The sequence below is a fragment of the Balaenoptera ricei genome, chromosome 4 (assembly GCF_028023285.1).
Source record: "Balaenoptera ricei isolate mBalRic1 chromosome 4, mBalRic1.hap2, whole genome shotgun sequence".
NCBI lineage: Eukaryota > Metazoa > Chordata > Mammalia > Artiodactyla > Balaenopteridae > Balaenoptera > Balaenoptera ricei.
The window spans coordinates 16619112-16635002 of NC_082642.1; the positions used below are offsets into that span (position 1 = coordinate 16619112).

The window sequence follows — 15891 nt, forward strand, 5'->3', positions numbered from 1 at the left end:
TCCCACAGAATGTACAGACTGCATGTCACTGGCAAGTGTGCATCTACTCCACAGTAAATGCTCATCTGTAAAATGGGCATAAGAATACCTACCTCACAAGGCAGTTGTGGGGACTAAACACCTTAAAATTATGTAAAGCACCACAGCAGTGCTATGTAAGTGCTACCTATGATAATTTGTAATATTATTTTACTGCATTGTATTCTTAATAGCAAAACTGGCAGAAGCTAATATTGCTTGAGCACTTACTAATATGCCAGGCTCTGATCTACAGCATTCTCTTATTAAACTCTCACAACTGCCCTATGAGGCCATTGATATTATTCCCCCAATTTTTCATGAGGAGACTGAGATTTAGAATAATTGACTTGCCCAAGATTATCCAGTTCATCCAGAAAGAGATTGGATTTGAATCCAGCAGAATCTCTCTGATCCCAGAGCTTCAGTGAGTGAAGTAATAGCTGCACATTAGAGAGGGAAATTTTGAAAAAAACAAACAAATGAAACTCCAAAAAGTAGAAATAAAAATTGACACCCTGGCCATACTTCCCCCAAACCCTTGTATTAACTTTTGGTGGGGGGGGTTAGTTCTATCTTTGTTTACCGCAGTTTTATTGAGGGATCTTTCACATGCCATAAAATTCACCTATGTATAGTATACAGTTTAGTGGTTTTTAGTATATTCTGATGGTCGTAGAGCCATCACCACTACCTAATTCCAGAACACTTTCCTCACCCAAAAAGAAACCCCACACTTGTTATCAGTCATTCCCATTCTCCTCTCTCCCTATCCTCTGCCAACCACTAATCTACCTTCTATGGATTTGCCTAATCTGGACTTTTCATATAAATAGAATTATATAATATGTGGTCTTTTGTGTCTGGTTTCTTTCACTAAGCATAATGTTTTCAAGGTTCATTCATGTTGCAGCACACATCAGTACTTCATTCCCTTTTATGACTGAATAATAGTCCGTCATATGACTATATCACATTTTGTTTATCCATTCTCAATTGATGGCCATTTGGATTGTTTCCACTTTTTGGCTGTCATAGATAATCCTGCCATGAATATTTGTGTGCAAGTTTTAGCATGCAGGTACGTTTTCACTTCTCTTGGGAATATACTTGGGAGTGTCATTGCTGGGTCATATGATAATTCAATGTTTAACCTTTGGAGTAACTGCCAGACTGTTTTCCAAAGTGCCTGCACCATTTTAGATGTATTTCTTTTAAGACAATGGCTGTAGCTCCATGTTTTTGGCATAGTGAATGCTGTGGTAATTACATTCAATGAAGCTTCTGAAACTGGTAAGGAGGGAGCCCAAGTTCTTATGTGGAGTAAATTATTCCCATAAGAGCAATAGCAATTCATAATGTGACCGTTTACTTTGGAACCTCATTCAGATGGCATCGTGGAAGGAGACTCTGCCCCCTGCACATTCCGTCTGGTAGCCCCTGGGGCCCCCCACTGGGGTGTGGTTGCTGAGGCCTTCATTCTTGTGCGGATTCCAGGGTTAGTTGGCTGTCATGTTTGTTGAGGTTCCACTGTACTGTGTCATCTGCCAGCTTTTTTATAATTTTCCTTCCTCATTCCTGTTGGCTAATGTCTTTAAGTGATTCCTTCAAGACCAGCACAAAGATGAGGTTTCTTGAGCCCTTGCCCCTTAAACAAGCAAGCTTCTAGGTGCTTTTCCAGAATGATATTAAGGCAGGGTGGGTGGGGCTAACTGACCTTGCTTTAGTGTCAGGCACACCTGTACCTCTTCCAGACCCCCATTCCTACCGAGGGGTCTTCTGGGAGCTGTAGTTTTTAACTGAAAATAGAAAGAGAAGCTGATGGGGAAACTGTGGGTGGCCACAACTGGTTGCTTGGCTCAAAACAAACAAATAAGCTCATTGTGAAGTAGAGGGGACTGCTACTCTATTTCCTGATTGGTACTAACCTCAAATTTTAATTGCTGCTGAACTGCAGGAGACAATCATTCCAGACATGGCAGTTGAGGAGGAGGGAGCGATTGGAGGGGGGGTTGGTTTGGCATGCACTCCACACCTCAGGAACATTATTGCATGTGGATCGGCTGCTTTTGGAAGACTATTGCTCAGAAGAAGTGTTTGGTTTTCACAAGCCAAAGATATACCAAAATATAGAGGGCTACTGTATTTGCAGAGCTAAATCCTCCAGTTTTCGATTCACTGACAGTAAACTCTATGAAAAGGACTTCCAGAGCTGCTTTCGGTTACATGAGACTTGATCAGGAGACATCTGTAATGCCTGTGTCCTGCTGTGAAAAGATGGAAGAAATTACCAGCAGGATCAAAAAAACAACAAAAACAAAAAAAAAACAAAACCGGAATCACGTGGTAGATGCAAGGGCAGGACCCAGTCTAAAGACTACACTGAAACCAAAGAAAGTGAAAACTCCATCTGGAAACAGGATAAAAAGCAACCAGATCAGTAAACTGCCGAAGGAATTTAAACGTCGTAATTCTGATGCTCACAGTACCACCTTAAGTGCCTTTCCAGCTCAATCTCCTCGTTATAGTAACAGTCAGGTGATGGCTCAGATACAGAGATGGCTTCTGGCTCTAACAGAATGCCAGTGTTTTCCATTTTGGATCTCACATACTGGATAAGACAGAAAATATGCTGTGGCATTATCTATAAAGGCTGTCTTGGGGAAGTCCTCATCTGACACACATCTATTCAAGTCTTGCTGCAGCAATAAGAAAGCAGCTGCTGAGAAGCTGGAGGAGCAGGGCCTAGAGCCTCTGCCCATCTCCACTCAGGAGTGGTGACTGAGGTTTATGTAGAAAGGAAACAAAAAACAATTTAAATTTTGGAAAACAAAGCAACAAAATGACCCTCCTATTTTTAACTTGGATACCTGCTGTTCTGCCAAAAGACGATTTCTAGAATAGTTGTGGTTTTTTTAATACAGTTTTTTTTTTAATTTATTTATTTTATTTATCTATTTTTGGCTGCGTTGGGTCTTCGTTGCTGTGCGTGGGCTTTCTCTAGTTGTGGCGAGTGGGGTCTACTCTTCATTGCGGTGTGCAGGCTTCTCATTGCAGTGGCTTCTCTTCTTGCGGAGCACAGGCTTGCACGGACTTAGTTGCTCCAGGGCATGGGGAATCTTCCTGGACCAGGGCTCGAACCTGTGTCCCCTGCATTGGCAGGTGGATTCTTATTAACCACTGCGCCACCAGGGAAGCCCTTAGGATAGTTTTGAGTAGGTTATTTTTCCTTCAGTTCTACAAACTCTGAAGCCAGTGTCTAGCTTACTAAAAGGAAAAAAAAAAGAAGTCTACATAATATCAGGTTGGCCAAAACGTTCGTTCGGGTTTTTTCTGTACGATGTCATGGAAAAACCCAAACGAACCTTTTGGCCAACCCAATATTTAAGATGCTGAGTATTTCATAGGAAAGCTGAATGTGACTGTAAAGTGCTTTTAAGTCTTGTTAAAAAATCCCCTTGGGCTTTCCTAGTATCCATTTATTAAAAAAAAATCCCCTTCTAATGAATTAAATTAGGGGAATTTCAGGTGACAGAGATGGGATTTGTTGTATGATAAATGTATGTAGTTTTAGTCTTTCTATATTCAGAAGCAGTGGTTAGAGCATTTTTTTAAGATGGCTGGCTATACTTGTTTTCCTTCGTTATAATAAATTTGTCATAACTCAGTAAACATGGACTTGCCCCTAGAGGTAGTTGTTAATAACTTTGAAATATTAAGGTCTTGCCAAGGTTCTGATGATTCAAACCTGTACTACCGAATATTAAGGAGGACAGACTAAGCTCTCTGGTGCAAGTATCTTGAAAGAGTAATTTCTAAATATACAGAGGTAACTTGACTGTATATGTTGCATCCTGTGTCAACTCCCTCCATATTGATGTTTGATAAAGATTTTAATTTATATGAAACTTCTTTTTTTGTTTTTAAAGATTTATTGATTGATTGATTGATTGTTATGTTGGGTCTTCATTTCTGTGCTAGGGCTTTCTCTGGTTGCGGCAAGCGGGGGCCACTCTTCATCGCGGTGCGCAGGCCTCTCACTATCGTGGCCTCTCTTGTTGCAGAGCACAGGCTCCAGACGCACAGGCTCAGTAGTTGTGGCTCACGGGCCTAGTTGCTCCGTGGCATGTGGGATCTTCCCAGACCAGGGCTCGAACCCGTGTCCCCTGCATTAGCAGGCAGATTCGCAACCGCTGCGCCACCAGGGAAGCCCTGTATGAAACTTCTAAAGCAGAAGCTCCTCTTGGGGAAATGTCAAGTCTTTAGGATAAGCAGTCCTATACGAATAGTACCAAAGCATTACCACTTGGTAGACAACACACTCTATTAAAAATGTTAAATTATCTGAAAAATAAAATGTGCAAGTCTTCAGGATGGCACATGAAAAAACAAAGTTAATGCTTCTTGGGGCACATTTCTTAGAGGGCTTGCAAGTGTGTAAATAATTTGTTTGTGTTACATGACTGGTGACTTCCTTGAAAATATGCACAATTCACTTTTAGCTCTGGATTACTTCAGTTGACTTTTGTGAAGGTTTTATCTGTGTGGAATGGTTGTTTGACTTGTTTTAACCTATTAGGGCTTTGGGTTTTTGTGGGTTTTTTTCATTTTATATTAAAGTAAAATTCTACTAAAAAAATTTTTTTTTAAATTGCTATGGGCTGAAGAAAAGTTCTTAATAGCTACTCGTTGGGAAGTGGAGCACAGATGGACCACCGATGCCATTTTTCCCCCACTTAGCCTTTGTTGGTCTTGTAGGTACAGAAAATTCATATGGGTTCTAGATTGGCAACATTAGTTTTAAATATTTGGGTAGGATTTAAAAAAAAATCTTTGTGTCTTTTTAGCTTTTAGTGGGAGGTTTGGAGAGATTGTTTTATATTCTCAGCCAGATGCCATTAAATTTTTTCCCTTATTTTGCTTTTAATAAAAAGTAATAAATTCAAACAATACAGAAGTGCATGAGTTAGAAATTAAAATCCTCACTTCAACCTCCCTTCCTAAATCCTACTCCTCAGAGGACATCATTGGTAAGAGTTGGGTAAGCGTCCTCCTGGGTACTTGATGCCTTGATGGTAATCATCTCAAAGAGCTTCAGACATGTACAGTACTCACCATGTGCCAGGCCTTGTTGGAAGCACTTTTCATGTACTTTAACTGTAGAATCCAATGGAGGATATTTTATAGACGAGGAGACTGAGATACAGAGGGGTTAGAGGATTTGTCAAGGTGACTCAACTAGCACGTAGCTGAGTTGGGATGGAAACCTAGGGAGTTGGGCTCCAGAATCTGTACTCTCATCCTCTGTTCTACACCATCTCAATTGTTCATTGGTTGAATGAGAATATTAGCTATAGTTTCAAAGCAAAAAGGGGTGGGGGTGGGGGAGAGGGGGCTTTTGAGAGAACTTAAGGAGCTGTGGTGCCCAGAGGACGAAATGTATACTTATATCTGAGCCCCAGATGGAGTCATGAGGGCAGTGGCTCCCAAATGCAGGTTTCATGTCCCATTGGGCCACCTCCCCCGTCAGCAGCATCAGTTACTCTGTGTCACATTTCAACTCAATCGTGGTTAAAGGCTCTCCTTAGACACACAGGTGATAAGCAGAGCTCGCACTGGAAATATATAAGGAGCTGGTAGAAAATGGATTTCCCCCAGAAGGATTCAGTTAGCTTGTTGGAAACACTGTCCCCCAGGGAGCAATTTAGGAACGTGTCCCAGGTGGCTTGGAGAAAACCCCCAAAAAACAAAATACGACTTTTCCTACCCTCCAGGACAGGAATGTTAGAAGGGTAGTGAGACCTTGCAAAGAAATGCATAGATTTTGTTGAGATAGGGTGTAACACACTTTTGTGTGGACAATGCCTGGGACCTCAACCGTGTGTGGTAATGCAGAAGTTGTGCCCTGCCTCCCGTTTAAGAAACCATCTAAGGGGGCTTCCCTGGTGGCGCAGTGGTTGAGAGTCCGCCTGCCAATGCAGGGGACACGGGTTCGATCCCTGGTCTGGGAAGATCCCACATGACGCGGAGCAACTAAGCCCGTGAGCCACAACTACTGAGCCTGCGCGTCTGGAGCCTGTGCTCCGCAACGGGAGAGGCCGCGACAGTGAGAGGCCCGCGCACCGCGATGAAGAGTGGCCCCCGCTCGCCACAGCTGGAGAAAGCCCTCGCACAGAAACGAAGACCCAACACAGCCAAAATAAATAAATAAATTAATTAATTAAAAAAAAAAAAAAGAAACCATCTAAGGGCCTTACCAAGGGTCCCTGCTTTTTTTTTTTCCTCTGTTTTTTTAACTGAAGTATAGTTGATTTACAATGTTGTGCTAATTTCTGCTGTACAGCAAAGTGATTTAGTTATACACATATATACATTATTATTTTTTAAATAAATTTATTTATTTTAGGCTGCATTGGGTTTTCGTTGCTGCGCGCAGGCTTTCTCTAGTTGGGACGAGCGGGGGCTGCTCTTCGTTGTGGTGCGTGGGCTTCTCATTGCAGTGGCTTCTCATTGTGGTGGCTTCTCTTGTTGCAGAGCGCGGGCTCTAGGCACGCAGGCCTCAGTAGTTTTGGCTTGCGGGCTCTAGAGCGCAGGCTCAGTAGTTGTGGCACACGGGCTTTGCTCCATGGCATGTGAGATCCTCCCGGACCAGGGCTTGAACCCGTGTCCCCTGCATTGGCAGGCGGACTCTCAACCACTGTGCCACCAGGGAAGCCCCACGGTCCCTGCTTTGAAACCCAACTTGCCTGTTGACATTTGAATCTTGCTTTTAACATTAATGCTTTGTTTTTATCTCAAAGTAATAAAGGCAAACAAACAACCCAATTCAAAAAAATGGGCAAAGAACTTGAATAGACATTTCTTCAGAGGGAATGAAAAGATGCCCAACATCACTAATCATTAGGGAAATGCAAATCAGAATCACAGTGAGATCCTACTTCACACCGATTAGGCTGGCTACTATAAAAACAAAACAAAACAGACAAACAAGATCAGAAAATACCAAGTGTTGGCCAGGAAGTGGAGAAATTGGAAACTTTGTGCATTGCTGGTAGGAATGTAAAATGGTGCAGCTCCTGTGAAAAACTCTATGGCAGTTTCTTAAAAACTTAAACATAGAATTATCATAAGATTTAGTGATTCCACCTCTAAATATGTACCCAGAAAAACTGAAAGCGGAGACTCAAACAGATACACTCACATTAATATTCATAGCAGCACTATTCGAAATAGCCAAAAGGTGGAAACAACCCAAGTGTCCATCATCAGATGAATGGATAAACAAAATATGGTATATACAATGGAATATTTATTCAGCCTTAAAAAAGGAGGGAAATTCTGACACATGCTGCAACATGGATGAATCTTGAAGACATTATGCTAAAGTGAAATAAGCTGATAAACAACAAATTGTATTGATAGGATTTCATGTATGTGAGATATCTAGAATAGTCAAATTCATAGAGAAGGAAAGTAAACTGGTGGTTCCCAGGGGTTGGGGGAAGGGAGGAGTGGGGAGTTAGTGTTTAGTGGGTATGAAGTTTCAGTCTGTGATGGTGGAAAAGTTCTGGAGTGGGATAGTATGATGGTTGAACAATAATGTGAATGTACTTAATGCCACAGAATTATACACTCTGAAATGGTTAAAATGGTAAATTTTATGTTATGGAAATTTTACCAGAATAAAAAAAATACTTCAAGCAATGCATATGGTTGTAAAAAAGGAAATATATATAGTATTAGAAAAGTTATAATAACTTCAGACTTCCTACCGATTCCTCAGTCTCCTCATTTTTGCTCCTAGAGGTAGCCACTTTCAACTTTTTACTTTTTCTTTAGTTCCAGATTTCTCAATTATAGCAATTCATGCTGTTTTTCTTGATTTATTAATTTCAGATGTTATCCATTACACTTCAGGTTATCAGAGATGCAGATTTATCTTTCTTACTCCACTCCTAAACTCCCCATTTTTCCTGCTTCATCTTCCTAATAGTTGTATCATGATTTTTTAGTTAAATTGACAATTATTTATCATCTTATGGCTATGTAAATTTTGTCCACTGCAAAGCCAAATGGTGTACATGCTGTTCTTGCACAACTTCTTACTTTTCTTGGTTAACAATTGTCCTTTTTTTTCCGTTTGCTTAATTTTCTCTACCTGTACTAATTTTTTCCACATACTACATCATATCTGTCCATCAATGGCTAGAAGTATTATTTTCTCAATGTTTTAAGATCAGTCTGTCAATCCCATTTTCTTCCCCCTCCCTCTGGAGACCTCCCTCCTGGATTCTTCCATCTTCCTGCTCCAACCTGAACTAGTTATAGTTACTCTCTTGGCTGCACAATTGTCGTCCTGGGATTTACATCCCCTTACCTGTTTTCTGGATCTCATGTTTTTTGGTTTTTGGTTTTTGTTCTTCTTCTTTACTTGCTGCTTCATTCTGCTGAAGTACATTCTTCAGCATCTGCCAAAGAAGAGTTGCATAGGAGGTATTATTATTAGATTTTGCATGCTTTTATTTTATCTTCATATTTGATAATTTGGCTAAGTATGGGATTCCAGATTGAAAATCATTTTCCCTTTGACTTTTTTTTTAATCGACTTTTTAAAAATTAATTAATTAATTAATTTTTGGCTGTGTTGGGTCCTCGTTGCTGCGTGTGGGCTTTCTCTAGTTGCGGCGAGTGGGGGCTGCTCTTCGTTGCGGTGCGCGGGCTTCTCATTTGCGGTGGCTTCCCTTGTTGCGAAGCACGGGCTCTAGGCACGCGAGATTCAGTAGTTGTGGCACGCAGGCTCAGTAGTTGTGGCTCGTGGGCTCTAGAGCGCAGGCTCAGTAGTTGTGGCACACGGGCTTAGGTGCTCTGCGGCATGTGGGATCTTCCCGGACCAGGGCTCGAACCAGTGTCCCCTGCATTGGCAGGCAGATTCTTAACCACTGCGCCACCAGGGAAGTTCCCCCACCCTGACTTTTGAAGTCACTTCCCCACTGGTTTCTAGCATCCAGAGCTAATATTGAGAAGTCTGACTCCATTTGTAGCTCTGGTCTTTATATAGAACATGTTTTTTTGCTATTTTAACCTTTTAGGATCTTTCTTTTATCCCTGGTTTTGGGAAATTTCACCACAAAGTACCATGATGGTGGTGGAGTCTCTTCATTCATTGTGCTGGGTACCCTATGGGCCTTTTAAGTCTGGAAATGAAAAACTAGAATTCACCCTTGGAGTGTTCTTTAACGGTTTCACATGTGCTAGTTTGGGTCTTTGAGCCCCCAAAGCCAAAAAGTATAGTTGATTTTTTCTCCCCTGAACAGTACCTGGCAAGAAGTTGGCACTGGTCAATACCCAGAGTCAATGACCGAAAGTTGAAAGGATAGACTTCTGGTTTGGCAGCAATGCTGTGCAAAGCAGCACTTGGCAAATGTTTGGTGGCGAAGAGAGTGATAACAGTTTTATTTCATAGGTGGCCGATTCCCTTGAGTCTGGATCCCCCCTCACGCCCCACCCCAGAACTGCTTCAGCAGCTTTCCACCTTCTCCATCCTTGACCTCAGGCCATGCCCTCTTACCCTGCTTAGTAGTTGGGTGAACAGAAGAGAAACAGAAAACAGGACTGGGAAGTCTCACTGACCTTGGAGTTAGGGTCAAAGATCAGTGTCGGGGAAAGCCCCACAGCCTGTAGTCAGAATTACCTTGGAAAAGCCTTTAAATCTCCCAGAAGTATGAGGTACTAAGAACTTCTTTTACTTTATGTTTCTCTCTGCTCCTCAGTTAATCCCTTAATGTCTTCTTTGAGGATGTCCGTGAAACCATCGCCATCCAGTTTCTTGGCCACAGCGAAATTGTTTTTCCTCTTTTCATTGATTGGGAAATACTTAAAGTTGTTTTCCCAGCTTTTCCATAATTTTGGCTCTGTAAGACTTTCACTTTCAAACAAAATGGAGTAACAGGGATCAGAAATATGAAAATCCAGGTAAAATATATAAAACTGTAAACAAAAAGAACAAAGAGCATTGCTCATCATCCCCTTATACAGAGAATTAAGTCACAACCCACAGTGCCAGTGTGCCCTGAGGGGAATTCAGGATGGAAAAAGCTGGAAGCATTCTGCGCTTTTGGATGTATGGGCCCCTAGATAGTTATTACAGTTTATGCAGTTATTTATTACAGTTATGCAACTAACTTTTATTCAACAAATTTTTATCAGTTAGGGATCTGACACGTTGGTGGATGCTTTCACATGTATTATATCATTCTGTTCTCACAGCACACCTATAGGGTTGGATTTCTTTATTTTTTTCTACTTATAAGAAATGGGGGGACTTCCCTGGTGGTGCAGTGGTTAAGAATCCGCCTGCCAATGCAGGGGACACGGGTTTGATCCCTGGTCCGGGAAGATCCCACATGCCGCAGAGCAACTAAGCCTGTGCACCACAACTACTGAGCCTGAGCTCTAGAGCCTGTGAGCCACAACTATTGAGCCTGCATGCCACAACTACTGAAGCCCGCGTGCCTAGAGCCCGTGCTCTGCAACAAGAGAAGCCACTGCAATGAGAAGCCCGCGCGCAGCAATGAAGGCCCGATGCAGCCAAAAATAAATAAATAAAAAAAAATAAATTTATTTAAAAAAAAGAAAAAAGAAAAGGGGGAGGGAGGGGGGAGAGAGAGAGAGAGGAGATGAAGAGGAAGAGGAAGAGGCAGAAAAACGAGAGAGACAGAGACAGAGAGAGGCAAAGAGAGAGAGACAGAGAGATAGAGAGACAGAGAAGGAGGAAGAGAGAGGGACAGAGGCGAAAGGAGGGAGAAGAAAGTTCAGCTCCCCTAGCTTGGCACTTAATGGTGAAGTCCCTGTCAACCCACCCCCCCTACTCTCCTACCCCTTCCTATAGGCGCAGGTCCCTCTAAGCCAACTGAACTGCTGGCGTTGCCCACATTCACACAGTTGCTTCACTCCTCTGGGCTTTCAGAAATGTCCCAACACCTCCCTCCCCTGCTGTGTGCTTGCACAGCTCTGTGCTGGCCTCTCCAGACCATGCTCTGTCTACCTCGCAGGCTCGTGCACTCCCTGAGAGCCAGGATTCCTGGCCAACCACGGGCCCCACGCTTCCCCAGGTTGGGAACCATTTCATATTTGTCTCTGTAGCCTCTTGGGCACTTGGCATCGTGGACATTAAATAAATATTTTCCACGTGCCTACCCTGTGCCAGGTACTGTCCTAGCAGAGCAACGAGACAGACAAGGTGGCAGCTCTCACAGAGTTTATATTCTACTTTACAACAGACAATACGCTGGTCAACAAATCAAATAATTTCATGCTGTAGAACTATTTTACCATGAAGAAAATTAAGTGATGGGAAGATGTAGTTTTTTTTTAAACATCTTTATTGACGTATAATTGCTTTACAATGGTGTGTTAGTTTCTGCTTTATAACAAAGTGAATCAGTTATACATACACATATGTTCCCATATCTCTTCCCTCTTGCAAGATGTAGTTTAGACTGAGTGGTGATGGACATACTCTCTGGGGACATGGCATTTATATTGACTGCTGAGAAGGATAAAAAAGAACCAGCTGTGTGAAGATGGGGGTTGTATTAGTTCCCTAGGGCTGCCATAAGGAAATACCACAGACTGGGTGGCTTGAACAACAGAAATTTATTTTCTCACAGTTCTGGAGGCTCAAAGTCCACGATCAAGGTGTTGGCAGGTTTGGTTTCTTCTGAGGCGTCTCCTTGGCTTGCAGATGGCCACCTTCTCACCGTGTCCTCGTATGAATGTCTCTCAGTCCGTGTGTGTCCCTGTTCTAATCTCCTCTTATGAGGATACCGGTCCTATTGGATTAGGGGCCACCCACATGAACTCATTTTACCCTAATTTCCTCTTCAAAGGCCCTGTCTCCAAATCCAGTCACATTCTGAGGTACTGGAGGTTCAGACTTCAACATAAGCATTTGGGGAGGACACAATTCAGCCTGTAACAGGGGTGAAGTGCATTTCTAGGCATAGCACGTGAAAAGACTCTGAGTGAGTTTAAGGAGAAAGGAAGGCAGTGGGGCACAGCAGAGTGAGCAAGGGAAGACAGCTTGGAGATGGAGTTGGATAGGTGGACAGGAGCCAGCTCATGTAGGCACTTGTAGGTCTGTCGACCGGAAAAAAAAAAAAAAAAAAAAGCACAACCTAAAAGTTGAGAATTATGTTTTATTCAGCAGCCTTACTGAGGACTTAAGCCTCGGGATTCAGCCTCTCAGATAGTTCTGAGGAACTGCTCCGAAAAGGTAAGGGAGGGGCCAGGATATGCAGGAGTTCAAACAAACAAACAAAAAACAGGTAGTCGAACATCAAAAGATTACTGCTCATTAAAGAAAACCAGACATCTTAATGAATTTAGCACTTTTCTGTGTATGGGAAGATGCAAGAGTCTGGGCTCATTGAAATTGTTCCTTTGATAGGCACCTTAACTCTCTAGGGCCAGTATCCTGTTTTCTTCCATCCTGAATCCCCTCAGGGTACACAATTGGGGGTAGTGGCTGCTGGCTTGATGGCTGCAACATCCTTTGTTTACTGATATGGCAGGCGACGTTTTTTGTCTGCATATTCTAAGTGAGAGGAAAACCCACTGGAGGCTTTTAAGCACCATAGTGCAAGGACCCAGTTTTCTTTTCCTTCCTTTCTTTTGGCTCAGAATCAAATACTGCGTTTTATTCGAATAGTCAGTTTCCTATCTTTTATGTAACTTTCCCCTGCCCCACTGCCCCACCCTGCAAACTTACAAATAGAGCCACTTGGTTAGGGAAATAATAAAGATACAGACTTTGGAATTAGAAAGATCTGGGTTTGAATTATACTTCTGCCACTTTGTGATATCAAGCAAGTTAATTAACAGTCTGTGACATTCAGCTCTTTCAAATGTAGAATTGAAATATCAGTACTCACCTTACATCATGATAATTTCAATTATGCCTCCTAAAGTAATTGCCATAAAGTAAGCACACAATCAATATACATGGAATAATTTTCTTACTGAAAGCTATATAGATTATTTTAAAACATCAATTGTATTTTATTTCTTTTTTCTCTTAACCATTTTTTAATTGAAGTATAGTTAATGTACAATGTTGTGTTCGTTTCAGGTGTACAGCAAAGTGATTCAGTTACATATATATATTTATTTATTTATGTATTCTTTATCAGATTCTTTTCCATTATAGGTTATTACAAGATATTGAATATAGTTCCCTGTGCTATACAGTAGGTCCTTTTTGTTTATCTATTTTATACATAGTAGTATCTGTTAAGGGACCCAGTTTTCAATTTCAAAAGATCACGCTGGTAATGTGTGGAGGCTGGGTGGAAGGAGGGCAAGAAAGGAAACAGGAAATCCCTTAGGGGGCTGTTGCGGTTGGTGGCTTGGACTGAGCGTTCTCAGAGGAATGATGAGTAGGCTGGCGTGCGGGGGAGAGTAGGTGAATGGGGAGGATGAAGAAGGTCCATGATACCTTTCATTAAAATGTAGTTTTCAACCAAGATTCATCATCATGGTGAGTAGAAGGTGCTAATTTAAGAACACTTTCCACGAATAGAGCAAAGTCATTCCAATGAGTCTTGGATAATTTGATTGGTGCCATTCATTGAGCCTTGACTATGTGATAGATACTTGCTTTACGTGTAGTTTCATCTCATCTTCGTGACAACCCCTTGAGGGAATTACCACCATCCTTGTAGAGATGAGGAAACACAAGCTCTAGTGAAACCACGGGTGAGCATCAGAGCTGGAAATGCACCCTCGAACCCCCAGTACCCTGTTTTTCCCCCTGCTCTGGGCCCTCCCAAGATGCTTTGCTCACTGCTCACTGTGGGGCTCGGAGGAGGGCTGCGGGCTCCTTTACCTTCTCTGAGCCGCTGAGCCCGTCTCAGATCTGCCAGCAGAGGGAGCCTCACAGACCTGCAGCGCAGGCCTTTAATGAGGTAGAGCTGCTAAAAAGGAACATTTAGCGGCATGTTTCATTCATTTGTTTTCTGTGAAATATTAATCATGAGCTCCTGCTAACACAAAGTTTGGGAAGCAGTGAGTAACTCTGACTTAAGGCAATCTTCAAAGTGCTGAACCTGGGACTTCCCTGGCAGTCCAGTATTTAAGACTGTGCTTCCACTGCAGGGGGCGCAGGTTCAGTCCCTGGTCGGGGGAACTATCCCGCACCAAAAAAAAAAAAAAAAAAAAAAGAATTCCTGAACCCTCCCCTCATCCCCACCCTCCGAAAGGGCGGCAGCTGGCAATGCTGGGAGAGCAGCAGTCCAGGAGGAGGTGGGGTATGGGACATTACAGGGTCAAGCTGAAGACCTCCTCTTCCAGCGTGGACCACTGAGAGGGGGACGTGGACCTGAGCTTAGGCCACCCTCCACCCCCCAAGTGGTTTTCTGCTTGCTGGGAGGAATGTCAGCAATGAACACCTAACAGAGGTGGTCTTTATTTTTACTCAGCCCACAGCACACACTGCCACCTTCTCTTCCGGGGGGGGGGGGGGCCAGGGCTAGGAACAGGTCTAATAAACAGTCAACAAGAAGAAGGGAGTGGCCAGTATGTGGGGTGGGTATCCAGTGATTTTCAGAGATGGTACAGCCTCTGCCCTGGGGCATCCTCATCATAATAGTAGTAGCAAAAGGGTCTTTTCCCCCAAGTAGGAGGAAACATGTGTTTGACCTGCTGATAAAGGAGGTAACTTGATTGCTGCCCTTAGGGAGTGACCAGTCTGAGAAAGCAGACAGGTCAGGGAGCTCCCAGGCTCATGGTCTCTGTTCTCAGGGAGCCCCTAATTTGTCCTTGGGCAAATTCCAGCCCAATGTAGTTTACACAACCACCGTTTCCAATAAAGAACAGGAAATGGTGAACACATGCATGAAAATGACTTAGGTACTTTGTTACATTTGAAGAAGTTTTAGGTAATACATAGGCTACTTGTTTTAAGTAGCCATTAGACACAGACTTTAAAAACCATTCTGTTTTTTAGATACAAATACATATGAGAATTTGGTATAAAAGTGGCATTGCATTAGTGGGGAAAAATGAATTATTCGATAAAACATGTTGGGATTACTAGATTATCCCATTTGCAACAAACAAACAAAACTTGGGCTTCCAATCTCACTCCTTAGATAAAAATAAATTCCAGATAGATTTAAATACAAAAAGGTAAGCCAAGTCAAGAGAGTGAGAAGACAAACCACAGTTCGGGAGAAAATATTTGCAAAACATATATCTTATGAAGGACTGTTATCCAAAATATACAAAGAACTCTTAAAACTCAAAAATAAGAAAATGAACAATCCAATTAAAACATGGGCAAGAGATCTGAACAGACACTTCACCGAAGAAGATATACAGATAGCAAATAAGCATGTTCAACAACATATGTCATCAGGGAAATGCAAATTAAACAATGAGATACCACTACACACCTATTAGAATGGTCAAAATCCAAAACACTGGCAATACCAAATGTTGATGAGGATGTGGATCAACAGGAACTCTCATTCATTCCTGATGAAAATGCAAAACGGTACAGCTGAAATAGGAGGGAAGGGGGCAGGGCACAACCTTTGGAAGAATGACTAGCCCGGGAACATGACATAAACTGATTAGAACCAAATGGGTCCAAGATGGTGGACAAGTCGACTTCCACTAGAACTTGAGCCTCAGTATACGCTCACTGTAACACATCAGCAAGCTAAATGACACACCCACAGGTGCCATGACAGTTCCAAGGATGACCATAAGGATCAAAAAGTGGGCGGTGGCCCAATTCCTGGAAATCCCCGCCCCTTCCTGAAATAGCTGGAATACTCCTTCCACTCATTAGCCTATGAAATTACCCACCCG

At 42.5% G+C, this 15891-nt stretch overlaps 1 pseudogene; it reads left to right on the forward strand.

Moving 5' to 3' along the window:
* Nucleotides 1-1067: 1067 nt before the first annotated feature.
* LOC132365121 (SIN3-HDAC complex-associated factor-like) lies at nucleotides 1068-2799 on the forward strand (annotated as a pseudogene).
* The last annotated feature ends 13092 nt before the right edge of the window (nucleotides 2800-15891 follow it).